At 40.8% G+C, this 22,445-nt stretch overlaps 1 protein-coding gene and 1 long non-coding RNA gene across 3 annotated transcripts in view; one reads left to right on the top strand and one right to left on the bottom strand.

Annotated features, from left to right (window-relative positions):
* Nucleotides 1-8,280: 8,280 nt before the first annotated feature.
* On the bottom strand, nt 8,281-9,971 carry LOC115337363. Its single transcript, XR_003922109.1, has 2 exons — nt 9,551-9,971; nt 8,281-8,652 (listed from the first exon to the last, which is right to left on the bottom strand). It is a non-coding gene; the product is annotated as an uncharacterized LOC115337363 (long non-coding RNA).
* A 258-nt stretch (nt 9,972-10,229) lies between these two features.
* The window catches only part of JAK2 (Janus kinase 2), a 96,033-nt gene continuing 83,817 nt past the window's right edge, over nt 10,230-22,445 (top strand). The window contains exons 1-2 of one of the 2 annotated variants that reach the window (XM_041120948.1): nt 10,248-10,353; nt 21,468-21,660. The gene's annotated coding sequence lies outside the window, so the exon portion shown is untranslated. Of the gene's footprint in view, nt 10,354-21,467; nt 21,661-22,445 lie in introns of both variants that reach the window. The other variant, XM_041120945.1, reaches the window with a different exon arrangement.

Raw genomic sequence — 22,445 nt, 5'->3', positions numbered from 1 at the left:
TTCGAAGAAAGCTGCTGTGAGAGAACTTGACTGAAACTTCTGTTTTCATACCTTTTCAGATTTCAGTAAAATCTCTCATTGATTTCCGCTGCCTTATATCTCACCCGGGCAAGAGCAATGCTATTAACTAATGAACTATTTGAATTGTTTTTGCCAAGTCATAGGCATATAAATATAAAAAGGTGCATTGTTTGCATTCATGTAATGAAATTCCTGGCTTCGTGGATTTTTATCGTCTGTTCCAAAGTCTGTGTTTTGGAGAACTGCCTTTGTGCCCGTGGTACAGAAGAATGAAGTGATTCATTTGTGTCCCACAGGGAGCTGGACTAGAAAATATCAAGATCCACAGACTCTCAGGTCTGTGCAAACACTTCCCTCACCTTATAAGGACTATAAGCATGTTGCGGCTCTACAAGCCCAAATCTCCCCGGCTTATTTCTGCTTTTTGTTTTGTTTGTTTCATTCATAGGATTTGCTTGGATTATTTTGTCTACATTAGATTCTTGTAAAGATTAAACCCTGCCATTTTTACTTGAGAGAGATTTCCTTTGTGGTGCATCCCTGTCTCTGCTGATCTGTTCTCCCTGCTCCTGTTAGCTCCATGGCCTTTCCTCCATTGTACAAGCTGGAAGAACAGTCCGCACCATGCTGCTGTGGGGTTCCGAGTTGCGGGATCGTTTCCCTTCTCCATTCCCTGGCATGTAGACAGGTTTCTCTGCAGGCTGTCTCCCTGGCCACTCACCCAGACAACTTCCCTCTCTTTTGTCTGGCAGTCACTGATCTGCCTCACTGCAGGGACAGACTTTCATCCAGGGCTTATGAAATGGAAAAGTGAATAGATCTATTGGAGTTCTTCTAACTAAATGTGCCCTAGTAGCCCCCGGTGTGGAAACAAAGCATTGTCCTCATCTCTTCCATCTCAGAGGTCTCTTTGAAGGCTTGCCACCTTGAAGTCAGAGCGTTTAGGACCAAGAGGCGTTGCTAATTACACAGAGTCTGACCTCCTGTATATTAGTACATTCTTCCTTCTTCAAGGGAAATGACAAATTTCAGAGGGGCCTCCAGTCTTCACCAGGAAAACTGAGACATGGTATTTCTATTACACAGTTTTCTGAATTTGTTCTAGCATTTAATCACTTGCTGTTTAAAAACAAGTAATTATTCTACTTGGTCAGCTTTCAGCTCATGGTTCTTACAGTGCTAGAGATCCCTGTGGGATCCAGTATGTTTCCACCCCATGAGTAATGCATAAGAAACTCAAAGGAAAAAAATTTCTGCTTTGGGGTCAGAAAGCCTTATCTGACACACAGAGGAAAAGTAATGGTCTTCTAGCTGAATCCTCTGAGTTCTAAAGTGGAGCAAGAAAGCAAACTATTTACTGACACTCAAAATCAAAGTTTCTTGCTGATTGGCATTAAAATGTACGGGCTGCTTTAAAACTGATGGCACATCATACTACTAAAGGGACAATGGGCACGTTCTTATCAAGTCCTGGGGCTATGGGTTGCACAAGAGAAAATCTTGACACACAGCTCCACTCTTAGGAGGCTGAAAGACTGCATTCTTTTAGGACCCTCTGTTAAGGAAGCAGACCTAGTGTTGTGTTTACTTAACAATACCTCCAGTGGCCAAAGCCCTGTGTTTCATTAAATAGGGTGTCTACCACTGCTACTACAAAGACTATTTCCAACACAAAGACAGTGTTGTCTTAAGAGTAGGAGTTCTGGGGACTGGATACTACTTTTTAGTTCCTTGCTTTTCAAAGAAGCAGGGCGGGAAATACAAATTAGAAAAAAAAAGTGGGAAAAAATGTCACAGAGAAACAAAAGCACGCAATGGAAGAAACGAATGTAACTGTGCTAATGTTTCAATTATCTCCTTATATTTAAAATATTTTAAACTATTTTAAAATATTGTTCTTTATCGCACTAACATTTTATAGGGAATAAAAAAAAAAATCACAACCCTTGCCAGAATATTTTTGCAGCACTAGCTCATATAACAGACCAAGAAATGCAGGTGCTAAGGATTTCAGTAGCTGTATCTCACCCACTGTTCTCATGACAATCCATTCCTGCTGGTGTTACTGCAGCTGCTAGCCAAATACTGAATTCGGCAAGCTGTGTGTGTGGTGTAATAAGTTAGTTTCACTTTTGGGGGGAAGCAGAAAAGTGGCGGTTCCAAGTAAAAGCAGCCTCCTCTACAATCTTTGCCCCTTGCTTCCTCTGCCATTCACCGAATGGTAGCCCATGTGTAGATCAGTAGAATGTTTATTTCTGTTGCCTGCTGCAGCATCTCTTCTACACAAACCGGTTCCTGTTTTCACAAGTTTTGCTGATCAAAAATAGCTCCAGCTGGGTTTGCTGGTAGCTCTAGGCTTTCCACTTATGGCTGACTCAATAGTGTAGCAGCAGAGGAACCAGAAGAGAAGTCATTCAAAACCGGGAGGGATGGACTCATGTGGCTCATCTCGGAGGACCGGGTCTACCCCCCAGGTCTAGCTGTGTCAAAGGCAGCACCAGGGCGTTCTGGTGCCTTCTCTGGCCCCAGAAATGCCAGATTCAACAGTGCTCAGCACTGGATAGGGTATTTAGCAAAAACAATGAAAAATAGCTTTCCTTCATCTCTGTGGATAAGAACTAGTGGTACTCTTTCAAGCAATTAGGTAAACACTTCTAATTGGTTTGGTCCTTCATGTGAAATGTACCTTCGGAATGACGTATTTTGAAGCTACTCCCTGCAAGGATCAAACTGAGTTAACTGCTGTTTCTGCCTCATGTGCAACTGGCTCAGTGATATCTGTTATAATCCCACAGAAGGCAGGTTAGGGAGCTCAATAGCTAGTGATACATATGCCCTTGCCTAAGGGAGAACTTTCATGCTTTATTTTGCATGTTTGCCTCGGTGTGAGGGAACACTTGCTGGAGCTGCTTATCTAAAAATCTTCCTCCAAGAAAAGGAGTTTGTGGAAGCTATTTCTAGATCCTGAAATGCTCTTCCCGAGAGCTCCAATATGTGGTTTATTTCCATTACGCTACAAAAAGTGGAATGAGGAACCAATGTTTTTCAACGTAACAGTTGCTGGGTGCCATTTTTTTTGGAAATAGGAAATGAAAACAGCTGAATTTGATTTATTGTTTTAGTTACAAAGAAAAGACCTAACCGATCTGACTGGAGTCCAAAAATAAAGGAGGAGAAAAAGAAGAGCGACTGACACAGGTTTGATGTTGTTTGTACCAATGTAATTCTAGAGCAACAGTAAAAGTTTCTAGGTAATTGAAATTATGTAGAGTCTGACCTGACAATTAGTTAATTAAAGCAGTGTTACCCAAGTGGTGGCCTGTGGGACAGACTTCTCTCTTGATAAGAAATGCTTTTTAGCTGGTTTGCACAGGTACCTAACAGGGTACCTTTTTGAATCCAGACAGGGAAATCTACTGCTTTGTGAAACCCCTGTGCTTCTGCTACTTTTAACTGAAATTGGCCAAAAGATTCAAGAGCGAAACAGCTAAGCTAAAGATACTTAATTATTTTTAACCTAAAATGTTTTGATGTTACAGTTTTGCCAGTGTGCATATTTGATACCAACATTGGTATCTAGATGCTTCCTGAAGTAACCTACTCTTTCAGAAATACTGATAAAGCAAAGCATCTTGTAATGACTCTAATTTGAGCTATAATTACTTAGCACTTTTGAAAAATCAGCACAATGCATATTTTTCGAATTTATTGCAAACTGAAATATGTTTCTGATTTTAAATTAAACTCTGCTCATCCTTTTCCAGGACTGTGAATCAAAACACAACTTGCAATTGTATAATAGTACAATTTGTACCGAGTAGAAACAAAAGTGAAACTCAGTATCTTTGCTTTACTGTCTAAGCTGAGAATACCAAGTGGAAAAATTAGCTACAAACAAATGAAATATTTCACTTTGAATTTACTGTAAGCAATTTAAAGAGTTTTAGAAACAGTTCATAAAAGGTTCTTTTTCATATATTTGTGTGTGTATTAAAGGTTCTTGCTTTTCGAGGTCTCTGGTGATTGATGTGAATACAGTAGGTGGTTTGGAAAATGTGCAAGATAAACTTGGTTCAGTTTTATTACATTAACTTCCATATTGCGTTCAAGTAGCCTAGTAATTGTATCTTAAGCATACACTAAAAAATTCTTTAAAAAAATCAAAAATATCATTAAGGTTGAGCTCTCCAGTGAGGAAATTCCAAAATTTCAACAGTTGACCTTAAAGGGGTGTAGTTATCCTGTTCTGTTGTCTTTTGTCCTTTTAGTTTCTAGCTGTATCACACTCACATCCTGTCACACTGGCTAAGGCAGATTAAATTACATGAACAGATTAAGTAATAATAAAAAACCCCAACAGGATAAGAAATTACTGACTTACTTTATATAAACATTAACTTTTGAAGCTTCCTGACTTTCACAGATAGGCAAGTGTTGCCAAACAAGCTCAGGAAGGTTAACTTTCCATAATAATGCAAAGCAAAAGCACATTGCCAGACCTGCAGTTCATTGCATTTAAAATCAGATATCATTAATCAGTACATATTTAATTTCTAGAAACCTTAATTTGAAAAATCCTTAACAGAGGTTTCTGTATAAATGTCCACAGATACCTTGAAACATAACAAATAATTCTAATATATGTAAACTCATTAAAATATCTATTTCAAAAACAAACTTACTTTCCACAAACTGATGCCAGGTCATTATGCAGTCTTGAACACTGCAGAGGATGAAGTCCTGGAGAAGGTGTTTACATGAACCTGGGCTGGGAACTTTTAATCTTGCATTAGAGTACTTCTGGTCAATTTCTGAGTCCCTCTAAATGTTTGGAAACTCCAAGGCTGAAAGCAGAAATACTGGTTTGTGTATGTGAGGGAAGTGGGCTGTTTCCCATGTTTGACTAATGTAAGAAAGGCTGAGGTGATTTTGCTTAGATCTTTTGAAAGAAAAAAAAAGAAACCCCAGTCCCTCCAAAACCTGTTACAAGAGGTTTTCAAGCTAGTAGACTTCCCTACTCCCAAGGGATTTTCAAATACATTTTGGGGGGAGTTATATTTTCCTGGTGGTAGGTAGACCTGGGAAGGCACAACTTTAGCTCTTCTTTATTATGAATATAAATACATTCAATTTGTGTAACAGTGTAACCAAAACCAGTATGAAATCCCGTATCATTGTGTTTAGGCATCAGTTAAACACAGAGGATATCCTGCTCTAAAGATGAAATAGTCCTGGGGGAAAACAACAAAACAAAACCTATGCAAGCAAAATTTGATTAAGAAATAAAGTGTAACTCAATGGAGACCTATACTGAGGGATTCCAGAAGCATCTGTATTGCAATCACTGGGAGTTTTGGCTGCAGAGCCACTGGCAGACACTGCAAGCTGAGGTTTGCAGTGTCTACACTTCAAGGTTCTCCTTCAACTCAGGTTGTTTTGTTTCATTCTGTTAGCAGATTTTGTTAAGGAAGGAGAACCTCAGACTTTTCTTACGGAGTCTTTTCCTCACTGGATGGTGCTAGCATACGTATCTGTTTACCCCAACACTAAGCAAAAAGCTTTGGAAGTCACAGAGTGACAGCAGATTTGTGGTTCCCTGTAATGCCATTTATACCAAGCCATTTCCCATCAGTGGACTGTATTTCAAAATTTATTTTCAAGGAGTTCTACAGTTAAGACAATTGCTTGCACTTACTTGCCTGCCTGCTTTTTCCAGCTACATAACTGTTGGCTGCACGCTAGGTTTTATCCTATAATAGGAGAAAGGCGCATGTTCCATAAAAGGAAATCCTATGCTGCTGCTCAGTTGTGACTCAACTAACTTGGCAGAAATGAATTTACTTCATCTCCAGATCAGATCCACACCAACCTGTGCTGAACCACACAGACGGGAGGGTTCAAAGGCTTGGAACGTTTAATAGAGCCATGGGCAGTGCAGAGACCAGTGCAGGCGTTGCTGTTCCCATGAGGCAATCAGCTTCATTAAAGAGTAAATTAAAAAATTACTTAATCTTCCTCTATTTGCAGAAAACCTATCAGAAACTATTGAAACCAACAAAACCAGAATAACTCAGTTTGAAAGATACAGATGAAAATGTTATGCACTACACGTGGTTGATCTGTGTATATGCTAACAATATAGGTAAGAAACACAGCGATACCACTATGTCATCTTTTTTTCAAATCCAAGTTTTATTGCCACTGCACATCTGGCACACCCCACGCCCATCTAACAAACCAAGAATCTGTCAGGTAGAGCACTATTCCTGACCACTGTAGGCTATAAAGCAGACTTCTTCACTGTCTTCTTGTACCACTTGGAAGGAATCCCAGAGAGCTGTTGGAAAGCGGCAGCTTACCTAGCCCCCGGAGAATGCTACAGAAGGGCAACAGGGCAGTGACAGATACAGAGGAGAGGGGAGCATTATCTGATTTTATTCCTCTCCGTTTTATAGAAGCCCTCGTACTGCGTTAGTCACTGTAGTGTCTGAGTGCTTTTCAGTTGTTCAGCAATTGAACTGATCCCTGTCCGTACAGGGGTCTTTTTCCTGTGGTTTTTTTTGTTGTTTGGGGTTTTTGTTTGTTTGTTTGTTTTTGGTTTTGTAATCTTTCCTCTGGCATCATTGCATGATGCAGCATTTTGTACCTGATCAAGAACACAGGGGGCTGTTAGAGAAGGTAGTGCCAAAGAATTGCATCTTCCACCAGGAGCAATGTTCAGGGTAGAATTTAGTGCCTGGGGAAGTACATTTTGCATTCTTGGGTATATGCTCCAAAAGCAGTCTTTGCAGAAATGCATTAGGGTGGGTTTTTTAGGTGCTCTCTATTGTCTCTCAGAGGAACAGTTACCAGCTGAATGTCTAGAAGGGGAGAAACTTACGCTTACCATTGGGACCTTCAAAGCCAAGAGATGGCTTTTTTTCCTAGGTTTTTGCTTCCAAAGCAGATGAATTAGAAGTGTGTCCTTTCGGGAGCGGAATCATATGCAAACCTGTATTTACAGGTTCTTGTCCCTCTCTTCTCCTCCAGGAAGGAGGTATTCACTAATATCACTCAAGGAAATAGGTTTCTGAGAATGACTGTAAATAATGAAAAAGTTTCATTCAGGAGTGTTCTTTGTGCCATATATTTAAAGAAAAAACACTTTTTTTTAACTGAAATATGTTTTTCTCTTAAGGCTGGGCCTACACAAAGAGAAGGAGAAAAACCATTACAACATAGGTACTTATCTATAAACATTAAGAACACCCTACAACAAAAGTAGAAGGAGAAGTGACATACATGCAGACAGTCTGACTTCAAAGATTTGACTTAAATGAGTAACTTCCTTAGCCTTGTTCTAATGCGTGGTTTTGCAAATAATGCCCCACCTGCTCGTGAATACAGAATGTGCTTGAATTTCAGCTGAAAATGATAAATCTAAATCCAACTATGAGAATTTTTGAACTACAACAAAACTGCTTCTATCGATTTTAGCTGTTTGAATACGAAAATGAAACAAAATCTATTTCCTGGTCTGTAGGCTAATCTCAGAATTTGGAACACAGAAGTAATGAAGAAAGTAAAACTAAGACTTTTACACGGACGGCAAGTTTTGTAACTTGCTTTGAAATGCAAACTCTGAAGGCAAGTTGTTACAACAGTTGTAAAAATCACGTTTCATGTATAATTAGTGGTATTTTTGTCCATTATTTGGGGGTATGTTTAGTAAGTTTAGTGTTTTACATCCCTGGTTAATTTAGGATTCTGTGGTTATGCCTGTGTTACTACACCCTACACATATTTGTGTTTGACATGGTGTGAATATGTGAAACAAAATGTGTAAACAGGATGTAGATAAATGGTACCTCAGTGCTCTTAGGTTCTTGCGTGTCACAGGCTGATGCTTGTACCCAAGCGTATTAACATGCAAATGTATGGAAACTGTCTATGGTCATCTACCAAAGAAAAAGAAAAGGGGGATGCTTAAATGGTAATAAGAAGCAAATCTGAGATGCTGAGTTTTTGGGTGCAGATGCCTTTGAAAGGACTTGTTAAAATGTAGCAGAATAGCAGGAACACTGTTGAAGGCAATGAAGAACCCTGAACAGACTACTGAAAAATGGTTATTTCATAGGACAACAGCGTTTCCTGCTATACTATGCTAAAATATGTTTAAACTAAATATAATAGAAGACAAACAAAAGTAAAAATGCCTGGTATCATTAAATAAGCTGTAATGTTTGGAGTCCTAACATAGATTGGACTTTCACAATCTTGTCAACTGATGGTGTGCTTTATTAGACAAGAGTCTGGCAAGTTTTGCAGGTCCAGATAAACCCGACCCTGACAAAATGTTGAAACTTAACAATATAAGGATTTCCCATCTATTTCAGTAGGATTCTTTGCATTTGCAGTGTTCTGTCCACAGAGATCTTGATGAGCAGAGTCTTAGATATGCAGTGATCACAACCAACGTGATACGCTACACTCCTGGTCTTTTAAGTGGTATGGATATTGGTAGTATATTAAGTGATTGTATCTGGGAGGCATCAGAACATTTTTATTTCACAGTTTGTTTCCTTTCCCTGTTTGCAGGAAGTTTTCAGTGTCACTGCAGTAGATGCTTGTGTGAGTTTTCCACGCTGCAGCCTGGAAAACATTAAAAATTAAAAGCAAATTATTGGAGGATGTAATACCACAGAAACTTTCAGTGAGATCAAGGACTAGATTTACTAGAAGAAAACGTGCTGTAATTGACTTTATTTCAAAACCACCAGGTATCCTTTAAACTGCATGCTCAAGGAAACGAAACGTGCAAAGCAATGTACACGTGTTAAATTCTAGTTCTGAACTGGGCTACATTTTGTTTTCTGTAAGACGATGTTGTATGACGCAGGCATGCTCTTTTCTTCTGCACGAGGAGTAAAAAAACACATACAACACCACAGAAACGGCAATGATAAGCTTTTCCTTAAATAATCGTGGTTTATTTGACAGTACCAAATTGTTAGCTGACAGTTAACAGCTTGCTTTGAAATCACTGAAAGTTATGAGCATGAGCCTGTTGGTAGTTTTGAGACTCATCATCTAACGAATTTTTACAGGGCTTTTCAGCTCTCCCCTGTCCCAACTTCTGTTCTTCCTTTGTCTCCCGGATGCAGACTTCACAGTACCTATCTGTAGATCAAGTCCCCCCACTCTGGTGTTCTTTCCATAACCCGCCACGTCTTCGGGTGGGCAGGCAAGCTCTTTCTCTTTTTGCTCGTCTGTAAGAGCCAACCTCGCTCCAGAGCTTTCAGATGAACCACGTTTACTCGGCACAGACAAGGAAGTAAGGAACAGGCTCACCACGTAAGTTACGGAAAAGCGTACGTCCGCAAGGTTAGAACTGTGCAATAAATCCTGGGAGCTCGGACAGAACTAGCACACGCGTGCATTGCTGAAAAAAAAACACCCGCCCAACCCGTGCGCTTTTCCTTTGGCCCAACTAACACCCGCACTACCGCGAAGCGAGACCACGGCGCAGAGACGCGCTGCTTTTGTCTACCGCGGCTGAACGAGGCAAGGTCTGTCCCTGAAACGTGCGCTTGCCGGTCCGAGGCCTTCTGCCTCGCCGCCGTTGTTTTCGCCTCACAGCGGCTCCCGCTGGCGCGGGCAGACGGAAACTTGTCAGACACGAAGCCCTTCTACCCACCGGCACCGGGGGCGGGGGGTCGGAGAGCGGCAGCCGCCCGATGACGGGAGGTTGCCCTTCCCGCCTTTACGCACCCCTGCCGCCCGCTCTGGTGCCCACGGGGGAGGCTGTCCTCTCCGTGGGCCGGCCGCTCCGCGCTCGCCCTGCGGACGCTGCGCTGCCGGCAACCGGCCCCTAGGAGGGCTTCCCCGAGGCCAGCGACACCTCGCCCTCGCCGCCGCCGCCGCGGAGGCCGCCCGAGGGGGCGGCTGTGCGCGGGACTCGGCGGCTGGGGGAGGGGGGGAGCCGCGGCGCCGTCCCGGCCGGCGGGCGGGCGCGGGCGGGGGGGGCCCGCCGGAGCCGAGGGCCCGCCCCAGCCGTGCCCCGCGCGTCGCCTAGCAGCTGCGTGATGACGCAGGCGTCGGGAGCCCGGCGGCTCGCGCCCCGCCCAGCGGGAGGGCGGCTGCCCCGCCCCTCCGCTCCGCTCCCCCGCGCGGCAGGGCAGGGCGGGGCGGGGCGGGGCGGCCGCGCGGAGGCAGCGGGCAGAGCGCGGCTCGGCACGGCGCTGCCGCCGCCGCCGCCGCAGCCGCCCGCCCCGGCGCCGTGCATGGAGAGGGAGCGGGCGCCTAGGGGGAAGCTGCCTGCGCGCGCCGGTCTGCCCAGCCGCCGCCGCCGGGGTGAGTGGGGCCAGCGCCGCCCGGCGGCCGTCGCTGGCTGTCCGCAGCGGCCGGGGCGGGCGGGTGTGGGGGGTGCGCGTGAGCGTGAGAGAGGGGAGGCGGGTGGCCGGGGTGGCGGTTACACCTCGGCGTATCCCGCGCCCCGTCCCGCTGACGGGAAGCCCCCGCCTGCCCGGCCCGGGAGCGACGTGCGGCGGCCGCCCCTACCCGGTACCCCGCGGCGTGCGAGTGCGGGGGGCCGAGAGGGCGGGGGCCCGGGGCAAGGGACGCGGGACGCAGGCGCTCCTCTGCAGGCCGTACCTGGGCGGGGGCGGGGGAGAGAGGGGCAGGAGGGCTCTCGGCCGGCACGGAAGGCCGTTCTTGTCTGGCGGTGTGTGTATGGGTCACCGTCGCGTGCGTGTGTGCCCGCCCCCCCCCCCCCCCCGCCGCTGTCCCCCCCCCCCCCCCGCGCAAACGGTCTGGCCGGGCTGGGTCTGACCTGGCCGGTAGAGGACCTGGAAGTCCGCCGTCCCTCGGCCAAGGTGGTGTGTTTTGCTGGAGAACTTCCTCGAGAATGCTTACTTGTGCCGTTAAGGAAAAGAAGAAAAAAACCAACCAAACAAAACAGCCAACCCCAAACTTCTCGCTGCAGAAGGAGGGCGAGCAGTCACAGAAGCATCTGTGGTTTTTCCTCTATGTGTCTGTATTGAATTTGCTTCTGGGTGGGGAAGTGTTCCCTTAGATATGGGTTATGAATTAATGAATTTCATTTACTTTCACAAGATAATTTTTTTTTTCTTGTTTTTAGAAAAGAATTGCAGGTAAAACTTCTTCAGGGTTTTTTGGAGTGGGTGTCTTTTGGGGTTTTTTTCTGGTGCAGCTGAAGGCTAATTAGAGTCTGATGGGCTCAGTCTTCAAATTTCCCTTTCTCACTTCTGCAGTCTGTGACAGGTGAGAAAGTAACACCTTGCTTTGGTTATTCGTAAATTATTTGTTGCCGGAGAGACATAGGCTATATTCTTTTTGGTCGTTGGGCAGAGGGAAATGTAATTGGGAAGATTGTGATGGCTACTTTTAGTTTCAAATGTGATTTTGTGCTTGAGGTTAGTTGCTTAATGGTCAGTGTTTCTGACATCTTAGCCCTGTACAGCTTTTGAATTTATCATCTGCTTCTCCATTAGGTTCTATTGTTAGTCAAATCTAATATATATGTAGTTTAAGTGAGAGAGAAATTTTTCTAAAGTTTGTATTTTATGGAAAATCGATATTGACAGGAGATTGTAGAGAAATTGTGCGCACTGTTCAAAAGGGTAGTTTGGATCAGTTATATGGATTAACTTCTTTTCTTCCCCTCTGCCCAGTCTTCCTAGTAATTGATATCGGAGTAACATTGTAGTAATATTCCTTGGGCATGCCCGTTTATCTTCCCTTCTTAGGGTTGGTGACAGTAATTTGAGGATTCAGTAGCAACACAGGAGCCATCACTGTCTTCTGCTTGATGAGAATGAGTCCCAAGTGACTTCAGTGGTGTAAATGGAGAATTTTGTAGTAAACAACTTCAGTATTACAGTGTGAAATGATAGGGATTTTAAGCGGTGGTGCGTTTTCCAGAGAAGCCTTCAATCTGAGCTGTTTACAGAGTTTTTCATTTCCGTAAAGCGCAAATGACAGTGACATAGGGAAGTAGTATTTGCTGCTGGGAGAGGAAGTTTTAATGAGCACGAAGTTCACAGAATGCAGAAAATGGTTCGACGTTCTTGTTGATGAAATCAGATTGACTGGAACTGCGGAATGGAAAATGAAAGGAGACTGCTGCTGCTTCTCACGTGTAACTGGTAAGGGTGGTGATTGGGCAAAGAAAGAACAAAGTTGAAATCTCTGTAGAATAACAATTTCCAAATTACGTGGAGTTAATGTAATGCATGACCACAGAATACTACTAAAGTCAATGTCATCTTGTAATAGCAATGGCATCTTCTTGCTGAAGTTGTAAGAAAAGCAGTTACGGAACAGGGTTGTCATTTTTGCCATCGGTCTCTTTATCTCAGCTCTGGGGCATTTTTACAGTATGACCTTATATAAACTAAAAGCTAAGTGATGATGTTTGCAGTTACAGGAAATAATCTACCATCTTGGCTGAAAGACCCTTAATAGGGAAATAAACAAGTTTTGGAAATACAGTAATATTAAACAGACAACATGAATTAAATGGTGTTAGTTATGGATAAAAGGGAACTATTATCAGAAGTTACAAAACTTAAATTAGAAAGCAGATTAACATAATTAAACATGCAATAATTAAAATCCCTTGTTTTAATGGTTTTTTGAAAAAATAACTGATGTGGAAGAAGGCAACCTAAACCTTGTGGCTTTTTAATAAAAATTACAGGAGCTTTGAGTGGTAGGTTGAACTAGATGACTTCCTGAGGTGCTGTTCAACCTGAATTACCGTAACCTAGTGCTACTGTGCTATTATAGGCTAGCATTTCTGTTATAACTGCCCCTTCCCCCCCCCTTTTTTTTTTACCTAGGCTTGTATGCAAATATTAACACTGTTATTAGGCAATACACAGTTGTATTTTTTCCATTTAACTTAATAGAGCTGCTGTTTCAAAGCCTCTCATCCTGGCTGTGCACTGGTTTTGGTGGGTTCCATATGAATTCATATGTCCACCCACAGGGTTCTCAGCGTGAGCCCAGTAAGATGATTAATATGAGTAGGACTAGCAAGATCTGAGTCAACATTTGAGCTCATGCTTGCATTTGTATTTCTCTAACTTGTTTCAGATGTGATTTCTTTATCAGAAGGTAAATGAGGAACTTTCTTGAATTTCTGGATATGTGATTTTGCAGATTTTTCCATAATGTAGATCTGTCTTTATGGAGACTTGAAAAACAAAACAAAAATGTGTATGTACAATGAAGCTTCTTTATAGTAGTTCTGCTGGAAGAACTGTACTCAGCTTTATTTGCCACATACAAGTAGGTGCTTTTGCTGCATGCTGTGTTGATCCAGAGAGTACGTTGTATCTCTCCCTTCAATGGGTTATATGCCTTGCAATACAGTGAGAGCTACACGGTACAACTGTAAGGTATCTTGTTGCTCTCACGTGCAGCCTGTGAGATGCTGGAAGAAAAAAGGTGATGCCTCACTCCAATGTTAAGCTCTCTGGGTTATGCAGTACTGAATGTAGAGACATCCAATTCACATGGACAATGATACAATCCCCTTGTCTTATCGTGGGTATTGAGGTACAGCTGATTTGATCTTTAAAAGTAATTTCTAGCTTGCTTTCTGTCTCGTTGACCTGTACTAGAAAGCAGTTTTCTGTAGAGGAAAATCTAAGTACTTCTTGAGTAGACAGGTAGAATGACTTGTGGGGAAGATAATTGTCCATCTAATTTTGGTTATGCAGTCACTGTATCATACAGTCAAACATAAATATTTAAATCTGACTTGCAGAAAAAAAAATCCAATGTGGTGCAGCCAACTATTGATTTAAAATCAATACAAGCACTGACCTTTTATGATGTGTCTCTGCATCTATGTCTTTGACAGTGACTTCCACAGTAGTATTACGCAGTTCCTTTTGTTGTTAGTAGATTGTTTTTCAGTCATGGCTGAACATCTGTAGGAAGAAAGGCATTAGCTCTTGATGTTTTGATTTTCTGTACCTCCGTCCCTTCTTCGGGCTTTCTTCTGTTTGGGGTGTTTTGGTTGGTTTTGGGGTGGTGTTGTTTTTTTTTTTTTCCTAGTATCTCTAGCATTTGTCCATAGCTCAGATAAATCTATGAATTGATTCTGGTTTTCTCAGTTTTCTGTGATGATACCAAGGACAATATTCCAGATGAAGTGAGAATTTTTTCCATCCCATTCTTTGTTCATTGGAACACTTTGTTTCTTGTCTTGTGTGTGCCTGTATTAAGCAGAGATTCTGTTGAGCTGCACATCCTGTGCATGGTTATTTTGTTTATCTGCTTACATTTGTCTTAAAACTCAATGCCATGTGGGAATAGCTGCAAGTTATTTTTTCAGGAGTTTATTATTTTGTATTTGTTGACATCAGATGTTACCTGTCTTCTGTTTTTTTGCTTTGCTAGCTCTCAATTTTGATCCTGCTCAAGTCTCATGTTAACTGGTTATCACTGAAGTTGGTTTTAGGTTGCTGTTGCTGTTCAATACTTACTAGAAAGTTGAAAAATATATTCAATGCCAGGCCTAGGAAATAGAGCTGGAGCATTTTACGGACTTATTAAACTGAAGATTGATTACTTAGGCTGGGACTTTGAAAGTGCTTATATGCTTGCATAAATATGTATAGTGTGGTATTTCTCGCTCTGTGTGCATCCTCATGTAGAAAATTCTCTGATATTTATCCCGGTTCTTGAACTATGTGTTCGTGATTTAAAAATTTTTATTGACGGTCTGGTGGAGCTGTCTTAGCTGGTATTCCTTTTACCATTTTGCTTGTGTGCTCGAGCAGTTGCAGTAGATTTCAGGGTTTAAGGAAGTCTTTTACAAGTGTTTTAAATAAATGAATATATTATATATGTTCAAAGTTATGTGATTAAAGTTATTTGCATGTATAATTAAGAATTAAATAATGTTTCTTTATGTGCCTTTATTGGTCTTAAGGATTTCTTTTTTGTAGCCTTTAATAAGAATAATTATCAAATCAGTTGAAATCAGTTTGTGAGACTTTTTTTACACAAACTAATTCATCCGTTTCCCAAAAACAGAGTATGCGGATGAGAACTTTGAGATTTTTTTTTTATATATATATTTTAGAGGAATAGTCTTAAAATCTCTTAGTCTAGCATTGACACATGTATGTATAAAATGGATCTTTAAGAACATGTCTAGTATGTTTTAAATAAATATTTTCCATCTTTGTTCTCCATTGGTCACGGTTGACTACTAGGATTTCATAGTTATGAGCAAAATGTTCATCATTCTTCAACCTGTTGTGCTACAGCCTGGGTTTCCAGCACTGTGAGATATTTTTGAAGTATGAAAAACTTTGACTTTTAAATGTCTAATCTTGATACATATAAATATACAGTAAATTTGGTACCTGTGTTTCTTGAACAATTTTTAGAGGCCTCAGTTGTTCAAGTGGATTTAGATTGGGAGTCCTGTTAACCTCAGTGTGAAATTATGGGTTTGCTTGCATGGATTCAGTTATAGAGGTAGGGCCGCAGGTGTTGTCTGAGTTTTACTGAATATACTAGGTAAAACTTGAGTAGGGGACTAATGCAGGAGCATTTGAGGACAAAGGCTATTGGAAGACAACTATTAATTCCTAATAAAAGAGGAACTTTTGTGAGTTAAAAAGGTGCTTTGGAAACCTATTAAGATAGTCAAATAACATAGGATGCTCTGAGGTTATAAAGACAAAGACTCTTCAAAATACAGCTCTCAAGTGAGGGTTCATGTTGGAGGATGATACTGAGAAGAAAAAAAGTCTGTTACGTGTGGTATAGTTGGTGCACGGCATACTAAAGTAAGCACTATAAGCCAGCAAAAATCTTCTCTTTTGCAGCATTTCCCAGTCGTGGGGAATTCTGACATTCTTTAATGTTTGATGCTGATTCTGCAAGATGAGCAATACTGTGTTATGTTTGTTCATAAGTTAACTATAACACATTTGCCACAGACAGCAATCCCCAGCTCTCTATGCTTCTCTCTGAAGCAAAGGAGCAAAAGGTTGGCAAAATGCACAGGGGAAATAAAACCTCTTACATGTTTGCTGCATCCCGTCTATATGAAGGAGTACTCCTGTGTGCCCAGAAATCAGGAGTTGGGGCCAAATAGCAACTGCTCTGTATAAGGGGGCATCCCCTCAGGGACAAGCAGAATCAAAAACATTCTTATTCCAGTCCTACAGTCTACAAAGATAAAGAAGGCAAAATGTTATCCTCAGAAAATGGAGTAAAAAGAGTCCAATTAAGTGAAACCTTTAAAACCCTTTCATTATAGTTGAAGGAATCAAAATCGGCCACAAAGCCAAACTATTTCCATTTTATAGGTTGCGCGAAGACCGCCAAGAGGGTTGGTGAACCTGAAAGCTTGCATGTTTTTCAACTTTATCATCAAACTACTAAAGACACTTCCTCTCACTATGAAATGTACCTCGCATGGAGAGAGCTGCTTCTTGTGCAAACTGATTTTGGAAATTACAACTGACACTTCTAAGCTTATTCCTGACAGTATTTTGCCATACTTTGGAGCACTGGCACTATAGGGTTCTCTCTTTGGATTCTTTTTTGAAACACCAGAAGTTTTATTTTAATATGGAATATATTATAGTCATATGATAATATGTACATAGAAATGTCTTCAGTTTTTATTGTCTTGTAAAATCAGATTTAAGCCAGTTCTACAAGGTTGTACTCTTTAGAGTCTCAGATTAGTTGAGATTTGAATGCCCACTTCTGTGTATTAAGATCAGTGTTAATATGCGGGTTTTAAGCAACAGATTTATTTTTATTATATTGACAAATTGTCTGCTACGCATAGTTTTCTGAGTTCTACACTGAATAAAACAGTGACACTCTTTTGGTTTTTTTATATTTTGATACCTTGATACTCTTTGCAGCAGTGGGAAGCAGACTCTACCTACTTAGCAACTGATGGCTGAGAGACAGGAGAATTCCTAATGCTAGGGAAAATAGGTGGGAATCCAAGCAGAAAAAGAGTTTTGGCCTTTCTGTCAGGAATTATAAACCATGAAGTCCCAGAAATCTGAGAGTAAGGTAGAGGTGGTAGTTTCATGATGGGTGTTACACGTCGTCTTCAGCTGTTTCTGGCACACAAGATGTTTCTTTCCTCAGCCTCTCAGAAACACTGGAATTTGCTGCTCCCTCAGTTTTGTAAACACAACAGCTCTTTGTAGGGCTGTGCTGTAAACTGTATCACAACTGTGACCTAAGTAAAAAATAATTTTTTTTTTCCTCTTTTGGAACAAGTGGCACAAGGGAAAGGGAATGGACAGGATAACTTCTTAAGCTGGCTTGCAGTGCCAGAGAAAATGTTGTGTAACCACATCTTGGATAACCCCAAAGATGGACTGAGCTACAAAAGAAATTTTGGGTTCCCAGTGGAATCTGAGGACATGGGATTGCACAAGACCCATATCCTCAGCTGTGGGCAATAAAGCATGTGTCAGTCCAACAGCTGGCTCCCAAAAGGTTGAGACTTTGGAACTGTTCTAACAACTGTGTAAATAGGTGCATGGTTATCTTTTGATAGCCCTATACCTGGGTCTTCAGAAACCTTTGTAACTGTGCTGCCTATCAGGGGTTTTGTGAATAAATACTTGTGGTTGCTTATGTCTTAACTTGGCTTCAGTTAAAGGTGATTTCAAGGTGGCTGGCTAGCATTAGGACATTCTATTCCTATGAGTCTTTTGATCCCTAAAACTGGAGCCTAGCACACCAAAATGGTGTTTTGGGCATTGAAAGGGTGATGGAGTTGCACTGAATTCCAATGAGTATTTTGGAAGCATGGTTGCAGAAGTTGGGGAGAAGCATGTTAGACTTAAGTTTGTGATAATGAGAATGTAAAACTGTTAGTAGGACTTACGGGCCCTATGCAAGGTGTGTGTAAAAAATGAGCTGGAATCTTCACTTTTCATTGTTATGCATTGGCAGACCTAAAAGCAGTATTATGAAATAGACTCAGGTCAAAGTGGGCAATAAATAAGCCAGGAGGTTTATTTGGTTGAGGTTAATGAGATTACACCAGTGTAAGTCAGAACCAAAGCAATTTGAAGCTATGTCTGCAGCACAGTTGCATGTGTGTTTGTAACACACATGGATGTACCTGAACTAGCTCATGTTTCAGCAGCTGGAAGGCACAGCAGTGTAAATTGCAGAGGGCACTGAAAATTTGATGTTGCTTTTCCTACCCAAGCTGGTTCAGGTATATTAACAGTGTTTAGAAGGATATCTTTAGACTGCAGCAGACTTAAGCTATACCATAATTTTCTTGGGCCTTGGTACTTTTCCAAGCTGTTTTCTAAGAGCTGTGCCGCTTGCTCAGACTGATAGCTTATCAATATTTTTGCCTGTGAACTCACAAAACTGAGTTTTAAACTAATTTTAGAATGTTAAAATGTTTTTACTTTGTTTTGTAAAAAAGATTGTAATATTTGTCAATTTTATGGTGGTTCTGTGAGTTTTGACACACAATTTTTTTGAACTCTTTAACCTGTGGTAAAAATTTGGGGGTAAGTTGATAATACATGATGTCTCGTTTTATTGTTTAAGATATTGTGCTGTGATTAGAAGACTGTGCATGGTGGTGAAATAACATTTCTTACAGTCAGACTTTTTGGAAGGAAATTTGAAGTTTTTAATTACCTGATACTACAGCAAGTTAACCACATACCATAATACGCTAGAAGGCATTGTCTGCCTAGTTTCTTATTCCTGCAGTAGTCTTGTGGACTGCTCTACCAACTTCTGTGAAATATCTTTGAGCAGCTTCAGATTACTTGAAGCCATTTCTAGAAATACGGAAAAGCTTTACTTTTAAACAGCATGTAGGGTACTTGGCGCTTTGTGTTAATGTGTCAAACTACTTTTCTCCTTCTCCCACATCTGAAGTCTATCTTGGCTAAGAAAAGCAGTATTGTTTTGACTTGCCGCAATGTAGCTCTAAGTATTTCTGCCTAAGAATGCCTAAGGGGAAGTGACCTCAAGTGCCCTTTATCACACTGTTAAGACAATAGGTTGAATGTGTGTGGAGCCTGGAGGAGTGGTGGTCTCTTTTCACGCTAAGGGGACACGCAGAAGAGCGTATCATCCCTCAGCTTGGGTGGACAGGCAGTTGATATAGATGAAAAGGATTTCTTTAAATTACTGTTTGTTTTAAAGAAGACCATTTGAAGGTTATTATTCTGATTCTGCTAAGGCCTAAATTTAGTCAAATAACGTGACTTTTATAGAGATACTGCATTCATAGAATCACAGAATAATTTAGTGTGGAGGAAAACTCAGTAGGTTTCTGCTCCAAACTCCTGCCAAAAGCAGGGTCAGTAATGAGGTCAGAATGCGTATCGAAGCTGTATCCATCCAGTCAGGTCATAAAAACCTCCAAGTATGGAGACAACATATCCACTGCTGGGCTGTCCTCAGGATGACAAGCTTTCTGCTTATATCCTCTCGGAATCTCTTCTGTTTCAACTTATGCCTGCTGTCTCTTGTCCTGTAAAGAGCCTGGCTCTGTCTTCTGAATAACCTCCTTGTTGGTACTGGGGGCTACTCTTAGGTTCCCCCAAAGTCTTCTCTCCTTCAGGTGGAACATGCCCTGCTCCCCAGTCTATCCTCACAGGGTCTGTGCTACAGTCCCTGACTATGTTAGTGGCCTCTGCTGTAAACTTGTTCCTGTTTGTCAGTGTTTTTTCTGTACTGGGGGGATGGGATAGGGCCTTGACACAGAATTTTAAATTCGTGTATGATCTGAATACTGGTAAAGTTCTGAAGAAAAGCCAGGACAGTAGGTGGTCAGAGACTTTCGAACAACCAAACCGGGAACATTTTCCTCTCCCAGTTTATGTATAAAAATAACCATAAGATGATGAGATACATATGTTTTAAACCCTTGAAGGACATTTTGACCAGAAACAATCTGTTCAGTTTATATAATCATAGTGCTTCCCTTCTTTAATGAACTGCTCAGCTTGAAATGTAAAACGTGTTTTGCTAAATTTATTTGGTTACGTAACATTTCGGTAGAGTGTTGTATTTAATAATGTCAGCTGTAGATTTTTGTTTAGTTTTGTGTGTGTTTTTGCTACATTTCAATTTTGTAAATGCAGCATGCCAGAAATAAGTTAAAAATTACTGTCTTGAAAACCATAGCCAATGTGCTTGTTAGCTTAACGTAATTAATTAAAACTCAAAGTCTAGATAGAACACATTAAGTTCTATCAGTTCTTACATAAAAATGCAACATAATGTGTCCTGTTTAATTAAAAAACAATTAGTACAAAGAACTATTTGACTGCTTCAGTGATTAAGTGTGAGGAACAACAGCTTAAAAAATAAATGTGCAAAATGAGTGATTTATATTAAATGTTCTCTTCAATTTCAACCATAACTTAAAGAAGCTATTTTAAATTAACTTGAATAAATCAATCTGTCTTGCCCTCAGATTGCTGAGTACTTAATGATACATAGTTTATATGCATGTAATACACATATTTATATTTGGTGGTTTTGTTTGGTTTTTTTTAATTCCCTTTGGTTCTGTAAGATTCATGGACTGTTAAACCAACTGGAACTTTTGGAGTACTACGGCCTTTTGTTTTTATCAAGTCATTAAACTTCAGCCAGTTGAGACCATTGCATTCTGTTTTGCTGGAATGTCTTCTAGAGCTGGTTACAAGGGTATGCCAGTGGGATTTGGTTCTTTTATCAAGCAGATTCTTGAGTACGAGTTCACAAGTCAAGTTAGTTTTAATATTTGCCTTTCTTAACAGTTGCTCTGTAACCTCTTTGCTTACTAATAAAGTTAATTGTGGAATGTAAGTTTCTTCCCTTGAGGAACATAGATGTATGATGAATCGGTATGCCATTTTTTGCATCATTTAATATCTATATTTCTTTAATAAGAGCTTGTACTATTGATATTATTTATTCCTAAAATTCTTTTCTTACTGAGATTTACTCTTGTACTTGAGAAGATAATTATGTATGTAATGTTAGAACACTTGCCTTCTGTTTCTCTTTGTTTTATATTGCTTTTTAAATTCCATGTTGATGCCTCTATTACCAAATTAAGGTGAGCTAAAATATTAGGCTGTTTTCTTGATTATTTAAGATTAGTTCAAAAGGGGAAAGAAGAATTTTTAAGAAATCTCAAATTGTTAAGCAAAATATCTGTGTCTTAATTGTTTTCCTCTGAGAAATATATCTGTTCAGAAGCAGTAAGTGTGCATGTATTACCTCTGTGGTGTTATTAGTTGAAACTATCTTTGCTCATCTCATTGGTTCAAATGCCAATATAAATTCTCATCCAATACTTAATATGTTATAATCTGTTATAATGAATTTAAATACTTATCTATTGTTTGGTGCAGTATCTTTCTCATCTTGACATAATTTCCTGTTACTTACTGATCCTTTAGAGAAAGAAACAAAGCAAACAAAACTGATGGACAAACTTGTGCTGTCAGGGAAGTAAAACAGGAAATCATCCTCCCTGACAGCACACTAAGGAGAAGGAAGAGAGGCTAAGGGAACAAGAACAGTATAAAAGCCTCCCTGGCTAAAACATACAAGATGCAGCAACAGACTTAAATGGACTTGTAGACTGGTTTGGTAAGCTTACACAGCAGATGTAGAAAAAGTAAAAGTTTTTTTAAATTGTAAACATGGACTTTCTAATGTGTGTGGTGCAGTACCATTCATAAGATAACTGTTTGAAACCTGTAAATAAAAAAAGACAGTCTCTGTCAAAGACACTGTGGGGAGAGCATAATATATCCTTACTCTTCTGAATGGTTATGTTTCCTGTGCTGTAAGAAAAGGAATTTTCTTCTTTTCCCACAACAGGAAAAACATTGTTGCTTTCCTCCCTCCCAGTAGTGAAGCAGGAGGTGAGTTTAAAGGCAGAAGCAGGAGCTCAATAGGATTCTGGGAATAAAATGGCTTAAATTAAGGAGGGAGCAAGTATGTAAACAGCTTTGTGTCTTCATTCCTCCAGATGCCTCTCTGTTCTTTACCTTCTTACCATCTCTTTAGTCTTTTTCAGAACTTTACTGTCATGTTCAGTCATATCTCTCCTATTGTGGCTTTGTTGCTTTCTTACATTGCTTTCTCCAGTCCCATTAATAAAAGAGCCACTAGCTGTGCTGTTGTTCTCAGAGTCAAGTTTTTAAGTCAGAGTTTTAAGATTGCTGCCTGATCTTGACAGTAGTCAAGGTTTGACCTACTTGGAACGAGACTTCAGGGCCCAGATCCAGCCAAGTATTTCGTCTTTCAGTTTACATTGGTGAAACAACCTTTTGTCTTTCTGGATCCATTGTCGTTCTCAGATTTGCTAGAGCAAACTCCCCAGTCAAATTTTGAGTGCCCTTGGATGGGAAAATGGGAATAAAATAAAA

The sequence above is a fragment of the Aquila chrysaetos genome, chromosome Z (assembly GCF_900496995.4).
Source record: "Aquila chrysaetos chrysaetos chromosome Z, bAquChr1.4, whole genome shotgun sequence".
NCBI lineage: Eukaryota > Metazoa > Chordata > Aves > Accipitriformes > Accipitridae > Aquila > Aquila chrysaetos.
This window is presented reverse-complemented; position numbering and strand designations above follow the sequence as displayed.